Genomic DNA, 24268 nt, shown 5'->3' on the forward strand with positions numbered 1-24268 from the left:
TCCAGTGTCCTCAGGTGAAGAGAATCTGTTTTCTCAACTTGAGGAAGTGAAAATCTATCACAAGCCAACCAGATAATGTGAAAATATGAAAATTAAAGCAACAAGGAGAAAACAATAGCAGTGAAGGAGCAGGTCACCATCCACAGACCAGAAGACCCCTAGAGCTCTCTGGGACACAATGCGGGGGAATTTAGATTGTGCCAAAGGCAGCAGGGAGTGACAGACAGGCCTGGGAAGGAAGCAGAAGGGGCCCCTGGAAACGCCTCTGCTGAGGCAGCAGGCCCTGTGGGAGGCTGTGCGGCAGGGCAGGGGCCCAGGGTGCATCCTGAGTCTCCCCAAGGCAGATGCCAGTGCCAGGACTGAACAAGCAGCCTGCTCAGCGGCAGCTGGCAAGTTGGGGCCTGGGGCACTGACCCCACCCTTTCAGGGCAGGTGGGGACCCAACACAGCTAATTTCAGGTCTCCTCCGTGGCCTCTGCCTGTGTGTGCATGCCCTACCTCCTCCTGGTGGACTATTTGTTTTGCTTTTAATTTGACAAAGTAAATCCCAGCCATTAGGTAACTTCGCTTTTCCCTTCTTCTGTCCCTGATGGATTTCAACAGGAACTCAGAAACAAAAAAGCCATTTCATCCTTAAAGATGGACAAACACAGATTCATCTCTGGAGCCCTGTAAGGTCAGCAGGCAGAAACATGATCAAACATGTCTCAGTCACTTAAAAGAATACAAGCAGATGGAAGAATCGGAGCAAATAGCCTCTCTTCCTGCCCTCCATGATACAGAGCTTCTGCATGGAATAGGAGAAAACTTGAGAAAAATCTCTCATGATTTTTAGTCTTGAATTGAAAAGGTTAAGTGAATGTCATGCAAAAATAATGAAAAAGGCCTACATGTATCCTGATTCCAAGGAGAAAAGTGTAGTCAAAGAATGAAGGTGGGAAAACAAAGCAAAGCAAAGCCCTCCAATCATCAGGATGATGAAAACAGGTTCCTCAAAAGTTCGCATTAGATGTGGTCCTCAAAATGTTATATTTCAGAAAGCAGGAGCCAAATATGACAATCTTGAGGAAGAAAAGGTTTGTAATATAAGAATTTTTAACCATCCCAATGATCTCAAATGCTTAAGCAAGTTAAGGCCTCCCAATAAAAATGAATGAAGGGAAATTACATTGTAAAAAAGGGTATTAATAATCTGTGATGGTTGTTCTTTGTTTACAGGAGTCATGCTAAAACCATATGAAATAATGTTTACAAATATGAGAATGGTCAAAACTGAATTACCAGGTGCACACTTACACACACATGCACACACACATACACACACACACTCACACACACATGCAAAGAGACAAAAAGAAATGAAAGAAAGCCAGGTGGAGTGACAAAATACACACCAATGTAAAATTCAAGATTGAACTTTGAATGAAACAAAAAGATCTATCTTTAATAATCAGGAGTATACCCTCTAGCTTAATTTTCATGAGCTTTTGTGTGCCAAGTGAAATACCATTCAGCATTAAAATATATAAAGTGAAAGCTGTTAGAAATGCAGAGATTTTTTTATGTCTTTGTTTTTGTCTTCACTTTTTATTTTGAAATAATTACAGATTTACAGGATTGCAAATAAATGGACAAAAAGTTCCCGTGTACCCTTCACCAGCTTTCTTCAATAATAACTACAATAACTATAGTACAATATAAAGCCAGGAAATTGACATTGATATAATTTATAGAACAAGCAGAGATTATGATATCACAATTCTACCAGAATATTCTAATACATCCATTTAATATTTTGTCAGAGCAACTGGGAAAATATGAATAAACATATGGAACTCTCAAAAATATATTTAATTTTGATTTAACAAGTAGATATCAGAAGGCTACCTAGGAGACACACAGAAAGTGGGCAGTCTTTTCAAAAGTCTGTGGCACATTTATAAAAATGTTCATATACTTTCTTTTTTGGCCACCAAAAAAGCATAAGTTTCCTGAGAGTTTAAATTCTATTAAATTCACACTTTGACTATAAATTAAAATTAATAATGAAAGGAAAAATACGATGGATAAAACTAGTATAAGGTTAAGAATTATATTCTTGAAAATCCTTGAATTAAAGATGAAATCAAAGGTGCAGTTAAAGATCATTTAGGTAAGAGCCAAATGATAAACTAAATACTTGTCATGCTTACATAATCAGGGATGTCAGTAGACTGAATTCATGTCCTTATATATTTTAATGTCAAGCTAGAAAGGAATTGAAATTAGTAAAGTCAACTTTCAAGTCCAAAAACTAGAAAAGGAGCAAAATATAATATTATAACAAAAATATAATAGAATGAGAATAGATGTGGCAAAAAAATATCAAAGAAATTAGAAAACGTACACTGTCTAACTCTATAATAGTGAATTTAAAATATAGTTGAAATAAATTAGTATCTATTGAAAGATGCAAATCACCAAAACTGCCAGTAGGAAATAAAGGGAACATCAGTTATTGAAAGATGATCTGAATTAAATTAAAACAACCAAACGAAAGCAGATGAAACTTACTGGGAGAAAACAGAGATTTCTCCAGGTAAAACCAGCTCTCATCTATTACCTAAAGTATTAAAAAATCCTGCCTCACCACAGAGAGCATATATTCTAAGGAAACCATTTTTACCAAGGGCATATTTGACACTATGGATCAGGACCACTTTTTAAAAGGTTTTCCTTCATTCCCTGGTTTTCCATTGACACCCCTCTCCTTTGCTGGCTTGTCTTCCTAATTTACTCCAGGTAGACCCCATATGTCCAGGCTTTGTCCTACCAATTATTAGGTCCTTTGTCTCAACTGATTGTTTCTTCTCAAAATAACTGAGCTGACCACATTCTTTATCTTTTCTTTATTATTTCACCCACTTTCTGCCCAACTACATGGCCAGATCTTCAAATCATTTTTCTTCTAGAAGAGAACTGTGTGAGAAGGAAAGGACAAAAACTTCGCTTGCTTTTGGCTTGCTTCTGGAGTCGTAGGTGCTGGACCCTTGAGATTCAGCTTCTCCTCTCTCCTTTATGAGCCCTCCTGGCTTAGTATACTACTCACTTTTGACCACGCCTCCTGCCTCTGGGTCTTATCTTGACCCATTCTGGTTCATTCCCAACCACTCAGCATTTCTAACTTGGTTCCGATGCTGCTGCCGCTTGAGAACTTGCCCTTCCACTGCCTGGTAAGCTCCATTTTTGTGTTCTATAGCTAATATGACCAAAACTAAGAGCAACATCTTTATGCTCACCGTTTTTTGTGATCTGTGAAGCTAGACTTGAAACAGCTTTAGTATTGTTAACGTCATTTTACCTCCGTCATGGATTGCCTCCTGGGACAGATGATAAACCCTAGACAACAGAGTCTGGCTTCTCATGTTTTCCTTAAGGACTTAGTCAAGACTCATCTGGTCTTTAATCTGTTGGATGACACATAGCATTCTGTTTTGATACTTTTGTATATCAAAGGTAAAGATAAAAAAACACAGTTCTCTTAATAAGGCAGAAGACAAAGTGCCATTAATTGTTGAAAGAAAACCATATTATATTAAAAAACAGCTCAAAATTATTGAGAAAAAATAATTTCCAGGTGGGAAATTAATACCCATATCTTAGCCATACACAGATAAATAATTGTTTTCCAGAGTCAAAATACTCTTATCAATATTTTTCAAACATTTTTTTTACCATGATCCACATTGTTAATATGCATACATACATGCTATACATACAAACAAACAAGCACGAAATGCATATTCATGAAATCATTGAAGGGGTATCTCACCGCGACCCTCCTTACCCAGAAGGACTCAGGAGACACGGGCCCACGCAAGAGATTTTATTTGAAAGAGAAAGTGGCTGCCCCTGAGTCCTTCTGGGTAAGGAGGGTCACAGAGAGATACCCTTTCAATCAGGAAAGAACATTTTCTCCCATCTCAGGTGGCACTGTCTGATAGTTTCCATCCTATTGTATTTTATTTCCTCCTATTCTTTTTTTTTTTGGTATAATTAATCTACAATTGCATGAACAACATTGTGGTTACTAGACTCCCCCCATCAAGTCCCCACCACATACCCCATTACAGTCACTGTCCATCAGCATAGTAAGATGCTATAGAATTACTACTTGTCTCCTCTGTGTTGTACGGCCCTTCCCGTGCCCGCTCCACATTATGTCTCCTAATCATAATGTCCCTTTTTCCCCATTCCTTCTATTCTTTTTAATGCAAGTGGCAGTCTTTTAAAGCAGGGATTATCAACAGGAGGTGATTTTGTCCCTAGAGGGCATTTGTCAATGTCTGGAGACATTTTTGGTTGGGGGTTGGGGAGAATGCTACTGGCTTCTAGTAGGCAGATTCCAGGGGTGCTGCTCAATATTACAACACAAGGGGCAGCCCCACAACAAACACCTCTCTAGCCTGAGATGTCAGTTGAGTTGAGCTTGGAAAACCCTGAAGCCTCTAAAGGGTTGTGACCACAGACCTAAAACACTTCTATTCTAGGGTTATCAAGAAGGGGCAAACATTGCCTATAATTACACACCAAGGTTATTTCAAAAAGAATGCTAAGAACAATTTTTGTCTTTATGGGGACCGCACAAAGTAGATGCATTTCTCCTTATTATAGGGCTTGGTGCATTCTTTCTTCAAGTTTATGTCAACCTTTGAGACTTAGGTCTCTGAGGCCATTCAGGGCACTTTGAGGTTAGAGAGCTAATGAATGCTTCTCTCAGTGTCCATGAAAGCTGATTGAGCACCCAGGGCGATTAGCAGTGTTGGGTCAGAACTAATGAGCTTCGGGTGCCAGCAGCTGGCACTGGAACTTAGTGGGGCATTAAGACCCATCAGCACTCAACTTCTTTCTGACCTGCTTGGGCCTCTGTTACTTCAACACCCAATAGGGAGAAAAGTGCTGAAATGGCAGTCTATTCCCCATCAGGCTAATTACTTCTTTTCCCAAGATCAACACTGTATTTTTGAAAGGGCTGAGACATCTGAAAGCAGAGAACATCCTGCCTTCTGGGGCAGGGAAGCTAAGGCCATTTTTGTGCCCCTCAAAAGAAATAGGCGATTAGTAAAGACACTGGAGGCAGAACCCTAAGTGGAAGGACTTCTACTGTGGTTTGTAGACCAACCCCGCCAGGCAGCAGAAAGCTCGGAGGCATGGGTTTGGGAAAGGTGCCACCGCAGCCCCCTGCAGCTGTGTAGACAGAGAGCATGGCAGGGGACTAGGAATGTGTCACAGAATTACATGTAAATGTTAGAGAATCTGAAAAAAAGCATAGGAAGTTGTTTTTGGTGGGAAGATTTGAGGTTTCCTAAGCAGGCTCTTATCAAACTCAGCCTACAGGGATGTGCTAGTTTTTCTATGAGTAAGCTACATATTTTATTTCTCCAAATGGAAATATTTTGCATATTCTTCAACATTCTCAGCTGTAATCAATATGGATTAGTTCTACAGACATATGCTGGTTGGGAAATATTTTAAAGGTTACTCTGGCCTAGGTAGGGTCCTAGAGTTTTGTTCTTATTTGACTTGTATAATGTTGGACAAATTATTTTACATCCTCCACCAGGCTTTTGTTCTACTTCAACATGTGGTTGGACTGGTATGACCTCTAAAGGTATATTTCCCATTGAACATGCTATGCATTTAGGAGAATTGGATAATAATGGAACTGTCCAAAGTACAGCACATCCTCTATATCTCCACTCAAGCAGGCATAAGAAAATAAAAACATACTGGGGAAAGGGAAGTTAACAATAAGTCAAAACTTTTTGGTTCAAAGAGATATGGAGAGTGCCAATAGCAATAGCATATTACTCTTTGCTGATCCTTTAGCAGGTTTCTTCTTATTTTGAAGGCAGAAGTAAAGGGATGGTGGCAAATAACTAAATTATATTATATTTTTATAACAAGGGAACTTTGATTATTTCTATCAAATAGATAAAGAAACAGACACAGGGAAGTTAAGACACTTATGAGTCAAGTAGTTATTAGGAAATGGAACCAGATACTTCCAGTCCCCAAATGTAATCCATTGTCATGCTGTTTTCCCATATTACTACCTCTAAGTTCTGTGCTTCACACCAGGGGATGATCCTCTGATATTTTGGACTTCTGTAGCTATTTTAACTGCCTTGCAAGCAGTTAATAGTATTTACTGAAGCTAATGTGGGAGAAAAATCCAATCAAATTACTAGTAGTTTATCATTTCTTTCTCTTTTCTAGACTTGGTAAAGGTTACACCATAACCCTAACTTCTCTCCTACAGTTGGCATGAAAGACTGAAAATAACTGTGCACATCAATATCCAGTTATTTATTAAACATCTCACTTATTTTAATCATCTGAGAGCCCAAACTAGCTCAACCTCAAGGCACTTATGAGTTGATAAGGGACTTGGCTGATACTGTGGCTAAAAATAAACGCATCTTCACTGTCATCATCAGAGCCATGGTAAACAAGAGTATTTGCTCATTGGTGCAGCACTTTGCATAGCTTTAAGAGTTTCTCATCATGGCTTCTCCCATATGTAGTAGATTTAATCATTATCTCAATTACCAGACTCCAGGAGGAGCCACTGCATCTTTACAAAAGAAAAATGGGCTAAAATAGAGGGTAAGTGGCTCATTCACTGATGTTCCAATTATCAGTGTTGCAGACAAGAACAAAGATTGACCATTCTAAGACTTTATCAAACACAGTCCATGTAGACTTCGGCTTAAGGCCACCAGCAGCTGCCAGGATTAGGACCTATTTTCTTACCTGCTCTACTTTGGCATTTTAAGAACAAGTTAAGGAAAGAAAATGAATCAAATCAGAAGTAGCAGTTCTATTTCTTAGAGAGTACAGACAAACAGTATTTGTAAATACAAGTTGACCAACAATTCCATTCTGTAGAGGTAACCACTCTAAGTAGCTTGGTGGACATCTGTCTACATATTTGGTGAGTCTGTATTACATACAAATAGAGCATGTTAGTTATTTATGGCTGAAATAATGTTTCAAAATATTGCCACAAACCTCAGAGGCATACAGTTATTTGTTTGACAAGGCTGTAGGGTTCTGCTGGTCCAGGCATTTTTGATATTTCAGCCAGTCTTGTTTATGTGTCTGTGGTCAGCTATGGATCAACCTGACGGCTCTCCTGATCTTGTCTGGGTCTGCTCACATGTATGGGGAAAGTAGCTGGCTGAAGGTTGACCTAGGGTGGTCTTTGCTGCGATAATCTGAGTAACTCAACTTTATTGCATTTGTTTTCTATCCTCCATAAGGCTCATGCAGACATGCCCCCACAGCGATGGCCAGGAACAAGAGCATGAGTGGAATATGTTTTCAAGCTGCGGCTTGAAATAACTAACATCCATTGGCCAAAGCAAGTCACGTGGCTGAAGTCAATATCCAGGAATGGGAAAGTAGGTTCCAGTCATGATGAAAAGCTGCAAATCTATGGCAAAGGGCAAGGATAGAAAGAGTGATTAAGAATTGGAGGCATGAACACACTCAAGTCTACCAAGCACTGACACATTCTAAAACATAAGCACTGGTTTTTTTTTATTGCCTGTGTTTTTAACACATGAGATTATATCCTATCATTTTATGGCTTATACTGTATTGAAGACCTGAATTTGAAAGAGATGTAAGTCAATCTTTATAATATTGCAATACGTTCCATTATACAGATATAACCAAAGTTTTTAATCCAGACCCCTACTGATGGACATTTAAGGTGTTTCCTGTTTTCGAAGCTTTTTAAAGGGGGGCTTCAGTGGACACCTGCTTGCATGAATGTTTGTGTATACATACTGGTGTTTCTGTAAACTGAACCTGTCGACATAGGACTGTGGCATCCCTCATACTTTATCCTCCAGCAAGACTGAACCACTGGTAGTTCCCTGGACATGCCACAATCTCCCTCACTCCTCAAACTTCATTTTTCCTAGACTCCTCCTTCTTATCCCACTTGATTCTGAATTAACTACAGTGAAACCCATGATAAAGTGTATCTACATGTAACATGATTGGTTATTGGCTTCCAGCTTCTGTGTGAGCCTCATGCTACAGCATCTCAAGTTTGCACTGCATGTAATCAAACTGTTTTGGGGCCACTATAGCCCTGCCCTCATCATGGCTCGGGCCTGCACCCAAGCACCACCGTATTTTCAAAGCTCTCTCTAAAGTACTCAGGCAGGTCAGGTACTCCTTTTCCATAATAACCCACTCCCACTATTGTAATTCTGCCACTGAAATGCATTGGCTGTTACATTCTTCTACCAAGATGTTAAGCTCTTTGAGAGTAGGGACGTTGTCTTTTCATCCTCATAGTTAGTTCCATTTTCTTAAGGTGCTTGGCCAAAATAAACACTCAGTAAATGTTTGCTAAATAAAAATCTTATGCCTAGGGTCAAGCTTAAAGGTAGCCAAATAATAATTCAATAAATATTTATTAATTCACTGATAAATATTTATTGAATATGTGCAGTGAATCAGATATGTTTGAGGTGAGAGGATGGGGAGAATGTGCATGTGCCTTATTGAAATGGAATGGTGTTTTTAGACAGTCTGGTGATATTTCAGACTTTTCCCTCCAAAAAAAGTGTATAAATGCTCATAGACCCATTTTTACCTCTGCTTACAGTGGGTTCACTATTTCCTGATACTCAGAATTGAAGCTTTGGTTAAGAACCTATGCCTTCAATCAACAAAAACATGGTCCTATGTCAGGCTTAGCTATACAGAGGACAGATTTTGGGGACTTGAGGTTAGACTGTCCATTATGACCCACCCATTATAGTCCTTCATTCTTATCTCATGTACAAGTGACCAGAACATGGATTCTGTCATAGTTTTGTCTTTATCTATATTTTTGTTATCTTGCTTTTCCCTAAAATATTTTAATTTTAGAGCCTCACATTATTTTAGGCTGCTGATAATAAGACATGTGTAAATGAAAAATCTACCATAAGTATGTCTCATGACACATTTGACATTACTTAGCCATAATTCTATGTAAACACATAAGTCTGTTTGATTTAGTGGAAGAAAGAAAGTTTCAAAATAAGCAAAAAAAAAATCACTGGGTAAGAAATATGATTTCTGCATCTTAAAGAACATTTTAAGGTGTATCTAGAATAAATGAAGCATTAATATTCCTTTCAAAGTAGTAGCAAAAACAGAGACTGTTTAGGAGTCATATCAACAAGAAGTATGCACAACATGCCTAGAAAATACGTTCTGAGAATTTGCTCTAAGGCAAAGAGTTCTTAGATATGGTGCTAACAGCGTAATACACGGAAAAACACTCCAAATCCTGCATCCAACAAAGGACTTTGGAGTCCCTCATACTTTAATATATTATTAGACTGCTGGAGGATAGACTACATAAATAACTTCTGAAAAGTTCAACAGTAATAACCAACCCAGTTAAAAAAGGGGCAATTCCCATTAACAAACATTTCAACAAAGAGGCAATTAAGCAAATGAAAATAGCTTCACAATCATTAGCCATTAGAAAAATATAAATTAAAACCACTATGAGATACTACTATATATCCAATAGAAAGGCTAAAAAAAAATAATCCTGACAATAGCAACTGCTGATAGGGATTGGAGCAAATGGAACCCTCCTACCTCACTGTGGGAATGCAAGTGGCACTGCAACTATTTACAACTGTTTGACAGCTTTACCTATAAAGTTGAACATATATTTATCAAATGACTCATAAATCCCACTCCCTGCTATTTAACCAAGAGAAAAACTTAACTCTTGCACACAAATCTGTACCATGTATTTATAGGAGTTCCATTCCTTGTCAAAAACTGGAACCAACTTGTGATACAATGAGTTATAAGAAATATGTATTTGGTTATTCATATGACCAAAAATATATTTCCCAGGTATATTTGGTCTTCCTCCACAGTTCCTGAAGACACTGCAGATTCTTAAAGGTGAAACAGGTGTTTTGTCATGTTAACAGAGACTTTTGGACACCCACACAAGGGCGGGGGCTGGAGGCTGAATCAGCTAATGGTCAATAATTTACTCAGTCATGACAATGCAATGAAGCCCTCACAAAACCCATGAGAAGAACTCTCTCTGCCTGCTCTGCTCGGTTGGATCCTGCTTCTTGGTCAGAGAAAACTTCTGTGTTTGAGGAACCAGAACACCTCCATGTGCCACTGAGCCAGGCCTCAAGGTCCACGAAGATAGCAGCTCCTTTATTTGGGACTTTGCCTTTTGTATCTCTTCATCTGCCTATTAACTTATCTTTCGCAGTATCCTTTATTAAACTGGTAAACCTAAATGTTTTCCTGAGTTCTGTGAGCCACTCTAGAAAAGTAATCGAACCTAAGAGGGGCCGTGGGAACCTCCAGTCTGTAACCAGTAGGTCAGAAGCACAGGTAACTGCCTGGGCTTGTGACCAGCATCTGGAGTGGAGGGTGGAGGGCAGTCCTGTATGACGGAGCCCTTAACCTGAGAATCTGGTGCTGTCCTGGGCAGAGAGCATCAGAACTGAGTTGAGTTCTCAGACACCTGCTGGTGTTCAAGTATTGCTTGGTATAAGTATGTGTGGGAAGACCCCCTCCCACATACATATACACACTGGAATCAGGTCCAGGTACCTGAATGAAGTTACACTAATATTAGTTCTGTGTATAATATTGTTACTCTTATACATATACATAGGTAAGAAATATACCATAGCATTTGGTGTTGGAAGAGTGGGAATCACACAACCTAACTGTCCTCCAACATGTATGACTAAAGAAATCAGTACATGAACTCAATGGAGTACTACTCAGCAATGAAAAGGAGCAAACTATTGCTGTGTGCAACAGCTTGAAAGGATCTTAAAGATATAATGTAACTGAAATAAATCTGTGCCAAAGATTATATATTATATGATTCCATTTATATGATATTATCAAGGAGACAAAAATATAGTGATAGAGAACAGATCAATGTTTGTCAGGGGTTAAGGGTAAAGGGAAGGTAGGACTACTAAATAATGGCATGGTATTGGAGTCCTGGAACTGTTTTGTATTCTGATTGTGGTTGTGGTTACACAAATCTGGATACATGTTGCATTTCATGTAATTGTGTTCTAAAAAACTCAGTTTTAATATGTTAATTTAAATATAAATACAAGCTTTACTGAGGAATATAAAGGAAGATCTGTACAAACTAAAACCATATCATCTTCCTAGATTGACAGGTTCAAAAAAACATTATTTCTTCCCAAATCAGTTCTTACTTTTTTTATTTAAGAAAATTTTTTTATTGACATATCATTGATATGCAATCTTACATTAGTTTCTAGTATACAACACAGACTTCAACAGTTACCCATAATATTAAATCCTCAACCCCACTAGTGCAGTTAATATCTGCCAACACTGGAAGATGTTACAGAATCACTGACTGTATTTTCCATGCTGTACTACTATCCCCATAACCAACAACCATTATGATTGAGACTTTTTGTGCCTTTTTATCCCACTCAACCTCTCTATTGACCCACTCCAACCCCTCCCCCATGGTAACCACCAGTCCCTTCTCAGTGTCCGTAAGTCTACTGCTGTTTTCTTCCTTCAGTTTTGCTTTGTATTATGTCCCAAAAATAAGTGAAATCATATGGTATTTGTCTTTGTCTGCCTGGCTTATTTCACTGAACATAATACCCTCTAGTTCCATCCGTGTTGTTGCAAATGGCAGGATTTCTTTTTTTATGACAGAATAATATTCCATTGTGTATGTCCCATATCTTCTTTATCCATTTATCTAAGGAAATCCCAGTGAAAGTGAGAAGAGAAAGAGGACTTGATGAACCTATTTTATAATTCTTCAGCCCATTTGGAGGAAAATGCGTTCGATAAAAAACATTCAAGAATAGATATAGACAGGCAGTTTCACAGATTTGAGACCTATCATAAAATTATGATAATTAAAATAGTGCTCTACTAGTGCCAAATTCAACACAGAACAGAATATAAAAAGTTAATAAGCAAAATGAAACTTTCATAGTAATTTAGTATATGAAGTAAGTGACATATCAGTATTGGATAAAAAGACAGTTATCTATCATTAAAAAACTATTCAGAATTCAACCTCAGTAATAATTTAAAATTAATTCCAAAATAAGTAAAATTAAAATCAAAGTTGGATATTTATTTAATATTAAATTAAGAAAGATCTTACCTAGAAAACATCTAAAGCAAAAGTCATAAAGAAAAAGTCTAACTGATTTAAAAACATTAAGAAAAACAAAAAGGACAGAGAAATGATAAGCCAGAATATTTTCTACATAAAAGAAAAGGTAAAAATATAATTAATATAAAGAAATGCTTAAATACTAAGAAAAAAGACAGCCAAGTAGAAATAACAGGCAAAAAAAAAAAAATACATAACCAGGAAATGTGTTTAAAATCATATTCCTAATAAATGTCTGGATATAAATAAATGCTTGCTAGTTTAAAATGTAAGTATTAAAATATTTAAAAATCATTTCCCTATGTTTATTGGCAGTAATTGTGCAATATCACAATACACAATATTAATGAGTACATGAGAAAAAATACACCGAATATACTGATATAGGACTAAGATATTTAAAATAATATATTAAGTTTCAAAGACAACATTTACATTCCTTCATAGAAGGCAAATTTGCAATATGGTTTAACTACGTTTAAAATATACATGCTTTCCTTTCTACATCAAGAATATACACATGTGAATGAAAATGTCTAACTTTGATCACAACCTAGATATCCAACAATGAGGGATTCACTAAACAATTTGTCAATTCATTTAATGGAATATAGTACAGTCACTTAAAATGAAGTTGATATGTATTTAACACCAAGAATCATGTTTCCCATTTATTCCTAAGTGCAAAAGGCTATGTAGAATGGTGTATGTACAAAACAATCTCATTTTATCAATAAGTTATAAAGAGCTGCATAGAAGAGTGTGGATGGACATATTTTAAAATACTGCATCTGAGTGATGGGTTGATGATTTTAATTTTTAGAATTTTATGTTTCTCCATCTTTTCCAATTTCCCACAAGGAAATTTTTTACTTGGGCAATTTTTAAATTTCTTAAATATTTAATTTAAAAAGCCCTCCATTTGGAAGGCAATGATGTTCTCCACAGTCCCCCCCTTGAGCCTGTGATGTTTTGTTTTCCTTGCAGAAAGAAGAGGGACTCTTTCCTGTTCAGTCACACAGATGTGGCGAGAGCAACTCTGTGACATCTCCATGGCGGCAAGACCCCCTCATCCATGTGAATTGCTTCATTTGGAGAGTTCGATTCCTGAGGGCCCTCAGGCTTGATTTGGAACAGAGCCTCACCTGCCTGCCTTCTTCTTCTTCATAATGACTTCACTGAGCCCTGGTGCATTCTCCTCAGGCCCACCCTTAACCCTGTCAGGTCCCTGGGCAAGAGTACAAATGGAGGCCCCTTGTCCCATATGTCTAAACATTTAAAAAGTGATAAATCAAACTAATAAACTGTTAAATATAATATATTCTATTCTCCTTTTTTGATAGATATTCCTTCACAACAATAAAACAGAAAAATGTTTAAATTGATTGTTTTTATATGTCTGAACATTTTGGCAAAATACCAAAGATGACTAGATTTAATCATTATCACTCAGCTGGATATTCTGTTGATGGGGCAGCAATGTTTGGGTGAGTAATAAAATGAAGACATACACAAATCATGAGCTATTACACAGTTACCCAGCACAATTTGTTTTGCAAGCTTAATTTCAGCAATATACTAATTATGTTACAGTCAAAAGTTTTATATTCATTTTGCTCTATTGACAATAACGATCTAAAGCAGGGGTTGACAAATATTTTCTGAAAAGGTCAAGATAATAAATATTTTAGACTTTGTAGGCCGTATGGTCTCTGTCACAACTGTTTGAAAGCAGCTATAGACAATACACAGCAAACAGGCACGACTATGTTTCCATAAAACTTATAAAAATACATAGATTTGACTTGTGGACCACAGTTTGGTGACCCTTTACCTGAAATATTTTTAGACAGCAAATGTACAGATTTGGACATATCCTGATCTAGACTGTAAATTGAAGTAAACGTAAAAATGAGAATTGTTTTCTTATGTTTTTATATTTTTCTTCTAAAGTATTTCAAATTACCTATCAAAACCCAAAAACAAAACAAACATCATAACAAATATTATAACAAAATATCATAATATCAAAATAAATATAACAAAAACATAACAAATATTATAACAAATATCAGAATTTGAAATCAATATTAAAGTTGACTTTTTGTTAATTCTTAAAAATTATCCTTAAATCTAATGAAACACTTTCATGAAATCAGGACTACTCTCAACTGTAGCTTTCAATGTCCAACTAGTTGCCAGTGAAAAGAATTCAGTATCATGCTTCACCTGTTTCACTTAGACTTACGTATCTACAAGTTTTTCTGTGGCATCATTTGTTCAATAAAAGAAAATATCTCTCTACCTCCATGTGCACCTGTTGTGTGTACCATGCTAATGTATGAGTATCCCCAGGCCCAGGAATTGGAATAAGAAGCAAAAGAAAGAAATGAGCACTCAGTCATACTAGCAAGTGGTACTTTATATCGAGAAGCTGTTCCATGCTGTCTGATGAAGCACTTACTCAGTTTTGTATCTTTTCTCTCAGCTATTTCCCTCACTCGAGACTTCCCCAAGCTGAAAGCAATATTCATCTCCAATGTTGGCCACAACACAAACCCATGTATGGTTCCAGCATTCAGAGCTTTTGTTTTGAAGACACGGGAAGAGGTTTGGAGAAGCTTCTCCCTGGGACCCAAGCAGCGTTAGTCCTGAGAGTAGAACTGTAAGGTTGTTGTGAGGTCGCCCTGTGCCAGTGCTTGAATGACAGCTTCTTTAATAAACCTGCGTATGTGATATGTGGACTTGTTAAATTATGGGACTTTCAGCTGGGGCACTTCATATCTAAGGGCGCTGCGGAAACTGTCACCCATGTCCCTATCTGAGCAATGGTGTCGTCCTTCAGAGTGGCATGCTTTACAGCTACGCTGACGGACTGTGTTACACGGACCCTCCTTGACAGCTTTCCTGGGATTTGTTTTGTCTGCATGCCTCACTGCATGATGATGTCATTATTTTGGAGGTTTGTTTTATATTCTGAGTGAGATTATTTTAGAATTTCTGTTAGTGAGACAGAATGTGTATCATTTCTGCTGTTTAGAAAGAATATCCAGGCAGTCCCATCCCCAGACCATGCAAAATCATACATAGCTTCATGTCACATTTTCTGTATTAATCTTAAAAGACATATTGAAGTAGCACCTACTCTGTGTCCAGAACTTAACAAATGAAAGAAAAAAAAAATCAAGGATACCAAAACAAATTTTAAAAACCCCTTTGCCAAAATACAGCAAAGGACCTTTCTAAAATTTCAGGTTTTACCTCAGCATGTCTGTCTCTCAGCTTCTCCACTCTCGTTAGGTTGTTGATTTCCAGGCCGGGAAAGCACGCTTCTTATCTGCAACAGCACATATGCAAAGACCTGATAAGTCCCGGCTATGAGGGCCCACGAGCTGATAGGATAGCACAGCCCTCACACTGACCATTTATAAAACTCCTGTCAGGACCGAAGAAGAGCACGCATGGGAGGTTTGTGGTGGAAGTCACTGCACGCTGGTGCCTCCCCTTGGCCCGAGCCCTGCCCACTTGGATTAGAAATTCCATCTTCCCCTTCTAGATCGTTGATCTTAACAACATAGTTAAAAGGACCAGATGGAATGAAGAAAAAACAATTCTTCTCCCTTAATGGGGCTTTCTTGCTTCAGAAGCCCTACAAGGGAATTTCCCCTTCATGGATGCACTTGGTGTTTCAGGGATTTGAAAATTCTGGGTGGCTGAGCCCTGGGCGTATTATAATTCTAGAATAAGGGAAGAATGTTATGTCCAAGAAAGAACCGTGAGCCAAGGGCAGAAGCCCAGAATCTACGCCAAGCTCTGGGTCCATTTGGCTGCAGGATTTCTCAGCCCTGAAGGGGCTGCCTTTAGGGGATTTCTAGGATTTCTCCCTGTTCCAACATTCAGTGGTGCTTAGAGCACAGTCCTCCTGCTTTCCCTTCTCCACGCACATTCTTCTCTTGTTCTCTCCTGCCTTCTTGATCTCTTCAGAACCTCTCTGTCTCTGTCATCACCAAGTGTCTATCTCTCCCTCCCTCCCTCCCTCTGTTTCTCTTTTTCACACACAGACACACAGACACACACACACATTCACACTTCTAAGGGTTTGTAAATATTCATCCGGCTTTAGATCCTGACTCATTTAATTATAGTTTGTCTCTGCTATTTAGAGTCAGCCTTTATAACTCGATTTAGAATCATTCTTTAAGGTGTATTTCTCTTCTGATTTTAGATGCCGTCTGTTCCTTACACCCTGACTCCTTCACTCTGGAGCTTTGTATTTTACACTGTTGTTCAATGGAAAAGAAACTTCAAGTTTGTTTTTCTCAAATTTACTGAGATGCTACACTTTTTTGAATCTTTGCATATCTGAAAATGCTCTCTTGATACTATTTTAAATGGAATAAAACTGAACTCAGTATAAAGGTGCTTTTCTCTTTAATCTTTTATGACCTTTGGACTTTCAGAAATAATGCCAACCCACCCCTCTCCCAACTTCATTTGTCAGCACCCTAGTTACTGTGTTATTTTGCTTGCCTTTTCCATATGAGTGCATATGAAATACTTTCTTTATTCTCAAACTCTAAAAATGTTGCTAATATATTTTCCAAGTGTGGATCTTTACCAGGACCAGAACCAGTAGTACACAGGATGTAAATTTGAGGAGATTCTTACCTGCAGGGTAGTACAAGGGTCGAGTTCTGCAAACAAAGATAGAAGAACTACTGTCATTAGTTAGCTTGATGCATAAAGAATGTCTTCTGTCCAGAGATACCTGCTGTGGGGAGGCATAACATGTTCTTACCTCTTCCCTGGTGGTTCCTTAGGCCCTGATTATCCTATGGATTCTGACATTATTTTTAGGCTGTCTGTGAATTTTAGTTTTTTAATGTTGTTGGGGTTTTTCTCCTGGATATTATTTGATATTTTGATAGGACATTGGGAGAAACATCAGTTCCCAAGAGCCAGACACTGTTTTAAATAAGAGTTTGGGATAATGTGTACAGGGTAAGAAATGATATTTTAAATCTCAGGAGTATATGAGTTCCCCAATGAAGTAAACTTAGAAGGAAAAGAGCGGAGGGTAAAGCAGTGAGCCTTGTAAGATCTTGGTCTGTTTTTGCATTTCCTGAGAGTCACTGAATGAGATCCTGTGTGGGAATGCTTGGGGCACTCCACAGCCCTCCACAGACTTGACGGACTATTGCTTGAAATTTACGTTCCCAGAAAACTCTTGCCCCATCCCTGTCAATACTGTTCTCCTCTCTGACCTGGATACCATTGCATTTTTTGCCCTTTCATAAGGTTCCTCCAATTTATCAAGCAAGAACCCTGGCCTTTTCTCTCCTCCCCCAGCACTCCCAGGAGCGTTACGCTGCTTTCTTGAAGCAAGCATTTAGTCTTTGTCATAAAGCCTGGTGTGAGTAAGGACCATCTCTTTCTCTTTCTTTATACGGTGGTTCAGAGTTTTAGGACTCTGCTCTCAACAGCCCTGGGAAGCGTACCAGCCCTTAAGTTTGAGGCTTGACGTATCTTGACAACGGACGGTTTGCTTATTAGGATTGTACGTCTACATGCAGTCAGTGTGGGAGCAGGTTCGAAAACATGTCTTCCTCTCCCACAGAAGCCAACTCAAAACAATGAAAGGGAGTTTTCTTTCTAGTCTTACAAGTCACGTTTTGAGTGGGGTCCCACATAACAACAGCAGGAAAAGAAATATTAATGTGGTCGGGCCTTGGCCCCAGGAAGGCAGGCTGACAGCACCGGGAGTTTGTAGCAGCTTCCTCTCCTCCAGGCTCATGCCCACAGGGACCCACGGGAACTACCTTCATGTCATGGCCATGAAAAGAGCATGTTTTTCCTAGAATTTTTGGCTGCTGGAGGCTTCCAAAAATAGACACAGGGCTCTGTTTGGTTATATATATATGTACACGGGCCAGATTTATTTATGCCTCAAAGTGAATTACCTTTACATTACAGCTCAGGGACTTTCTCTTGCAGCATTTCCTTCTCTTACTGAAGAAAGTCTTTGAAAAACATGCCTCATCTTTTAATTGCTTGCAAGGTTCCAGGCACAATGATTTGCACTCTGAGGTGAATAGGGAAGTGGTACATTTAACTCTCATATGTTTTGACAGAACATAAAAGACGGCCAATGACATCATCACAAAGAGTTCTGCTCATGTTGCCTGGGGGTCTGGGAAGGTTGTTAGGACCCATGCTTCAAGCTGAAGAGACCTGGATTTTCATTCTGTCCCTTTCACACACAACTGTGTGTTTTTGGACATGTCACATTACCTCTCTGAGCCTATTTCCTCATCTGGGAAATTACGCTGATAATGCTAGTCTTCCACTTTGGTTGTGAGATATATGAAAGAATCCATCAGATCCTGGCCTGTGGTAAATGCTTAATAAACGTTCGTTTGCCTTTGTCTTCATCGTGTTCTTCCTGAGACACCTGAACTTGAATTATTCCTTATCCACAAACTTCATCTTCTCACAGTCACACCTTATTTTGGTGTTCCCAGCACAGAGGAAGTGTGGGACAAAGATGGGTCTCCTTAGTCACGGCTTTAAAAAAAGAACTGTACAGCAAAAAAGAAAAATAGGTAAAAGGCTTCAGCAGCCCTTATCCATTTGTATGGAACTTACTATATATATGTATATATACACACGTATAAATAAAATGAACTCGGACTTCCTGGTCTTTCTGCTGCTTCCAAGTGCTAGGGAAGTGCTAAGTGAGCCTTCGTTTGAAGTAACCTCAGTGCTTTCCCTCCGTACCCATTTTATTTGAGCTGTGGTCTTTCAGACCTCATTGATTTCGATATCAATTCTGTTGATGCAGAATCGCCCTGCCTAATGATTCACACAAATCTTTTGATTTGATCGGCAGAGTCACACTTCATAGCAGAGCAGCGTGAGGCTTTGCAGAGCTTTGAAATCGACAAATTCACAATAAACTAAAGTCCTGCACCTACAGGAAATCTTGGAGGTGGACGCCTTAGAGATGTGCAGACAGTAGTCTTACTCTGCTTAGGTGATTCACTCAAGATCAGAGAGCTTATTGAGAAAAGAATCAAAAGACTGAGTCCACATTCCCATTCCCAGTTTTGAGTTTCCTACAGCTCTGTGGTGCCCTTTCTGTGCACTGTTTTAGAATAGAGCCATAGTGTTTTGTCTCCATCAGCATTCTTAGGCAGAAACCCTAACTGTTTAACATTAGCCTCAACTCTACAATTTTTCCCTTTTTTAGGGGAGCCTACTTCTTTCTTCAAACTGACTGTTGTGCCCTTTTGGGGGGAGGGGGTAAAATTTCTATCATTTTCCATCTGCAAGATTTGGGATCTTCTTTGAAAACTTCTACTTTGTTCAAACATCGGCTACCTTGCTTCATCATTTTTCCTGCTTAATCTTTTGTTGTCACAGCTCCTTTCTTTCCCACTACCAGCCCCCTAACCCAGGTCTTTAGCTCCAAGCCTGGATTGTATTAGAAGAGCCTCGCAAAGTATTAAGCTACCTCCACAATTTTCTTGCTCTGTTCAAACAGGCACATGGCCTCAGACTTTATTCATTAACCACAGACATGAGTCATGCCATCATCTTTTCAGTCTCATTCCATACAACTCCCCTGGTGCATGTGGGCACATTCCTTCAGCTGTATCCAATTCAGCATTTGAATCTCAGGATCCTCACCACTACCCTCTGGTTAACTTCCTCATGTTCTCTTGTTCTCCATGTATCGACTTTGCTCCACCCAAGCCATCTTGTGCATATTCTTCTCCTATCTCTTTTGTCTGCTGACTTTCCTCATCCAGTGCTATAGGCATTACTTGGCACGAGGTATCAGGAGGACCATCCATCACCTGCCGCACGCCGACTACGGGAACTTGCAAATGCTGCTCAGCCTCTTGGAATCTCCGCTTCCTCATCAGAAAAACTGGGGAATGTTATACCTATGTTTTCTCTCCTATTACTAAAAGATTAAATGAGGAAGCAATTGCTAAAATGTTTGCAAGCAACATGTTCTTCAAATACCTCTGTAACCTGGGTCCACACTCTAGAAACACATCCATTACAATACCATGGACTCTGCTGGGGCATAGGCTATGCAGCCCCTCTGCTGATGGGCAAGAAGGAAGGGGTCACTGAGAGCAACGCTGGTTCCTAAGTAGGGAAGCCCATCTCCTTTTCCTTTATGATCAAAATTGCCATCAGTTTTCAGTAAACATTGGAGATGTAGTTGGTTTAACAAATGCCCTACTTTTGAAATGAATTTTTTTGAGAATTATGGAAATTTGTCTATTTTTTTATAAGTTTTGAAAACTTTTTATTAAAACATAAAGATATTCAGAGGACATAAATCCCATATCACAGAATGAGATATTTCCATCTCCCCAGAAGTCCCCTATGCCCCCCTTCCAGTCACTGATTACCCCAAGAGTAACCACTATCCTGACATCTAACACTATAAGTGAATTCTGTCTGTCTTTGAACTTTTTATAAGCGGAATAATATATGCATTTCATGACTGGCTGTGTTTGTTAACATTGTGTTTGTGAGATTCACTCACAGGTTTTGTCATTTATGCCAACTCTATAGTATTTCATATACATATATATATATACACATGATAGACATATACACCATACATATATATGTTTATATCAATAAAAATATATGTAAACACACATATATACATATAGATATATATCCTGTTTTTGCTGCATGTTTGGGTAGCTTATGTTTTGGGCTATCATGGTTAACTATGATAACATTTGTGAACATGTCTTTTGGCGAATGTTTGTATGATTTCTATAGAGTATATTTGTGGGAGTGAAATCACTGAGCCATAGCTTATGTACATGCTCAGCTTTGGTGGATACTGCCAAACAGCTTTCTGAAGTCATGATGTCAATTTGTATCCAGACCAACAGAGAGTCAGTTGTCCCATATCCTTGCTCGCACTCTGAATTCTCTGCACTCCTAGCCATTCAGGTGGACCTATAGAATGGTGTTTTGATTTGCATCCCCTTGATAACTGATGAAGCTTAGTGCTTTTTCATACATTTAGTGACAATCTGGTACTGTTTTTTGTATGTAATGACTATTCGAGTATTGTACCCATTTTTCTTTCATGCTGTCTGGTTTTTCTTTTTTACACTCATTGATTTAAAGGAACTCTATATATTATGGATACAAATTTTTGTCAGATATATATATTTAAAATATTTTCTGTTTTAAGGCTTGCCTTTTTACTTTTCTAATGGTATCATTTGAGGAATAGGAATTCCTTCTGTTAATATAATCCAATTATCATTCTTTTCTTTGCAGTTATTCGTTTAAGAAACCTGAGAAATATCTGCCCCTCTCAGAATCATTAAGATACTCTCCTAGGCTTCTTTCCAAAACTTTTATTATTTTAGATTCACATTTATACGTGCAAGCCATCTGGAGTTGATTCTGGTAAAATACGTGGTAAGAGATATATGTGGTAAGAGATAAAATATATGGTGAGAGATCAAGATTTATTTTTATACATGAGTAACCATTGACCAATCACTCTTCATGAAACATACAATGGAGAAGGGTAATTTCTTTCAAGAAAGAAGTCCCCACAGAGACGGCCAGTGGTAGTTCCAGTGGGAGGGCAGGGGAAGCAAGAAGACAAGATGAGGGCAGTGGGAATTCAGGGGCAATGGGCCAAATGGTAAGAAGGCCAAGGCACAGGAGATGAGTTCCTTTAATACACTTTCCTGAATGTGTTATATGCACAATGAATATGTATTGTTGAGTGCCATCAAGGACTCCCTCTGGGTAGTGCCCTGCCTGTGGGTTCATAGCTGGCCGAGGTGGTGTAGACAGTGCTAAAGCAGTGTCCACTTTCTCCCAGGGGAGGCCTTATCTCGAGGACTGTTGTGGGTTGGGGGCACTGTCCTGGAGGCAGTAGGAAAGGTTTCTGGGTCATCTTAGTAGTCCTAGAATAAACTACTCACTTGACTTAGGGTTTGAGTAAAAAAGAACACACAATTTAGCAGGTTGATCGTGGCTCCTGATTGGCTATTTCCTACTCCATAGACTATGTAGAAATCTGCTCAAATAACTTCAGGCCCATAGAAACTTATCCCAGAGTGAATGATCAGATCCAAAATGAAATAAATCCAGGACATCAAAGTAGCACAAGGTCATGGATAACATGGAAGTCTTACCAAAGAGCTGCATTCTTGGTATAACTGTACCACATGGCATGGGAGGACATGGACCCCCCTTAAAAACTGAGCTCATCTCTCTCACCATAAAACAAGCCAGTCCTTCCAAAAAGATTGGCTTTGCCAGTTCATGGCTTTCAAATCAGACATCCTCACTGTCTGAATATCATACATATGGGGCCTCACATGGATAGGTGTGTGGGTGTTTCAGGAAAAGGTGAGAGATTCTGTAATCTTCTCTGGACCCTTGTGATCTGGGCTGGATGGGGTGCTCCTGGCAGAGGAGAATTCCCAACACCAGGCATCGGTTTCTTAAGAACAGTTCTTGGTATACTTGCCATAGTAATGACACTCTGTTTACAGTCCAGATTTTCCAAACCCTTGGCTTGGTTTTTCTGGTGAAGTGAGTAAACTGAGAATAGAAAAGTTTAAATGACTCACTTTTCGTCACCCAGCCAGCAGTGGACAGACACAGACCACAAACTTCATTTTCTAATTTCAGACAGCGCCATGGAATCTCATAAATTATCATATTTCCTTTGGTCTAGCAAGAGCAAAGCAAAACCACAACCTCCTTCCAGTAGCTTGTGCTAATGTTTAATCATCTGAAAAGCCAAAAAGACTCCTTTGTCTAGTTAAATTCCATTGATGGAATTGAAGCCCATGTCTTCTGGTGAGTTCTCTTTTTAACAAATTATGGTGAAATAACATACAGCTTACCATCTTAACCATTACTAAATGCACAGTTCAGTAGTGTCCAGTGCCTTACACTGTGAATAAGTACTCTCCAGAGCCCTTGTCATCTCACACAATGGTACAGAAAATTCTGTACCATTGAACAGCTCCCTGTTGCTCCTCTCCCAACCCTTACAATAACCATCCTACTTTCTGTCTTTATAAATTTAACTGTTCTAGGTCCCACATGTAAGTGGAATCACACAATATATGTCCCTCTGTGGCTGGCTTATTTTATTCAGCATGTCTTCAAGGTTCATCCATGAGCAGCAGGTGTCAGAATTCCCTCCTTTTTAAGCCTGAGTAGTATTCCATTGTATGCCTAGCCCATCCATTCATCCATCCATGGACATTTGAGATGCTTTCACCTTCTGGCTATTGTGAATTTTCATTACATTCTTTGGGGAGAAAGAGCAAATATGTGCGCCCACCTCATAATCATCCTTAATTGTTTATGAAATCCTTTCTTATCCTTGCTCTAGTCAGGAGAAAACAAATAAGCTTCTCTAAATTCTCCTTGTTATTCTGGTTTCTACCCATTTCCCACCCCCTACCTACTATAAATGACTCCAAACAGTCTATGCTGTTAGCCTGGAAATACCCCTCCCAGCTTGGTCTGACTTGAGGCAAACTTCACGTGTCTTTTCCCTGCACACACTTTTTGCTGCCATACCTTATCTGGTATATAACAAAGCTTTCATGATCTGGGATGGCTTTCCCCTGGCCCATGCCGAGCCCAAGTCCTTGTAGAGGGCAGAGTCAGTGTATGCCTCACTTAGGAAAGGGAGGACTGTTTCCAAGTTCTCCTAAACACTTTGAAATATGGTATTCCAATTACATGTGCATTTCATTTTATGTCAGAGACGACCTCTTTGAGGGACACTAAAATTCAAATTGCAAAAAGAAAACAAAGAAATTAAAAAGCACATCACTATTTAAAGAATCCTGATGTGAGTCCTTCTACAAAGCAACCACTCTCCACAAGGTAAGCTTCCTTAAGGATGTATTTAGACGATCAGTTCTTTCTTTTTGAAAAAAGTAGCTTGCAGGCATGCAGTTTAGTTAACCCCACTTCTCACTCCACCCAATG

The 24268-nt window shown here is 38.8% G+C and overlaps 1 long non-coding RNA gene across 1 annotated transcript in view; it reads left to right on the forward strand.

Annotated features, from left to right (window-relative positions):
- Nucleotides 1-13811, forward strand: part of LOC140850430 (uncharacterized) — an 83240-nt gene extending 69429 nt beyond the window's left edge. Inside the window, exon 5 of the long non-coding RNA XR_012133267.1 lies at nt 13229-13811. This is a non-coding gene — a long non-coding RNA (uncharacterized lncRNA). The remainder of the gene's footprint in view (nt 1-13228) is intronic.
- The last annotated feature ends 10457 nt before the right edge of the window (nt 13812-24268 follow it).

Source organism: Manis javanica, chromosome 7 (genome assembly GCF_040802235.1).
Source record: "Manis javanica isolate MJ-LG chromosome 7, MJ_LKY, whole genome shotgun sequence".
Lineage (NCBI taxonomy): Eukaryota > Metazoa > Chordata > Mammalia > Pholidota > Manidae > Manis > Manis javanica.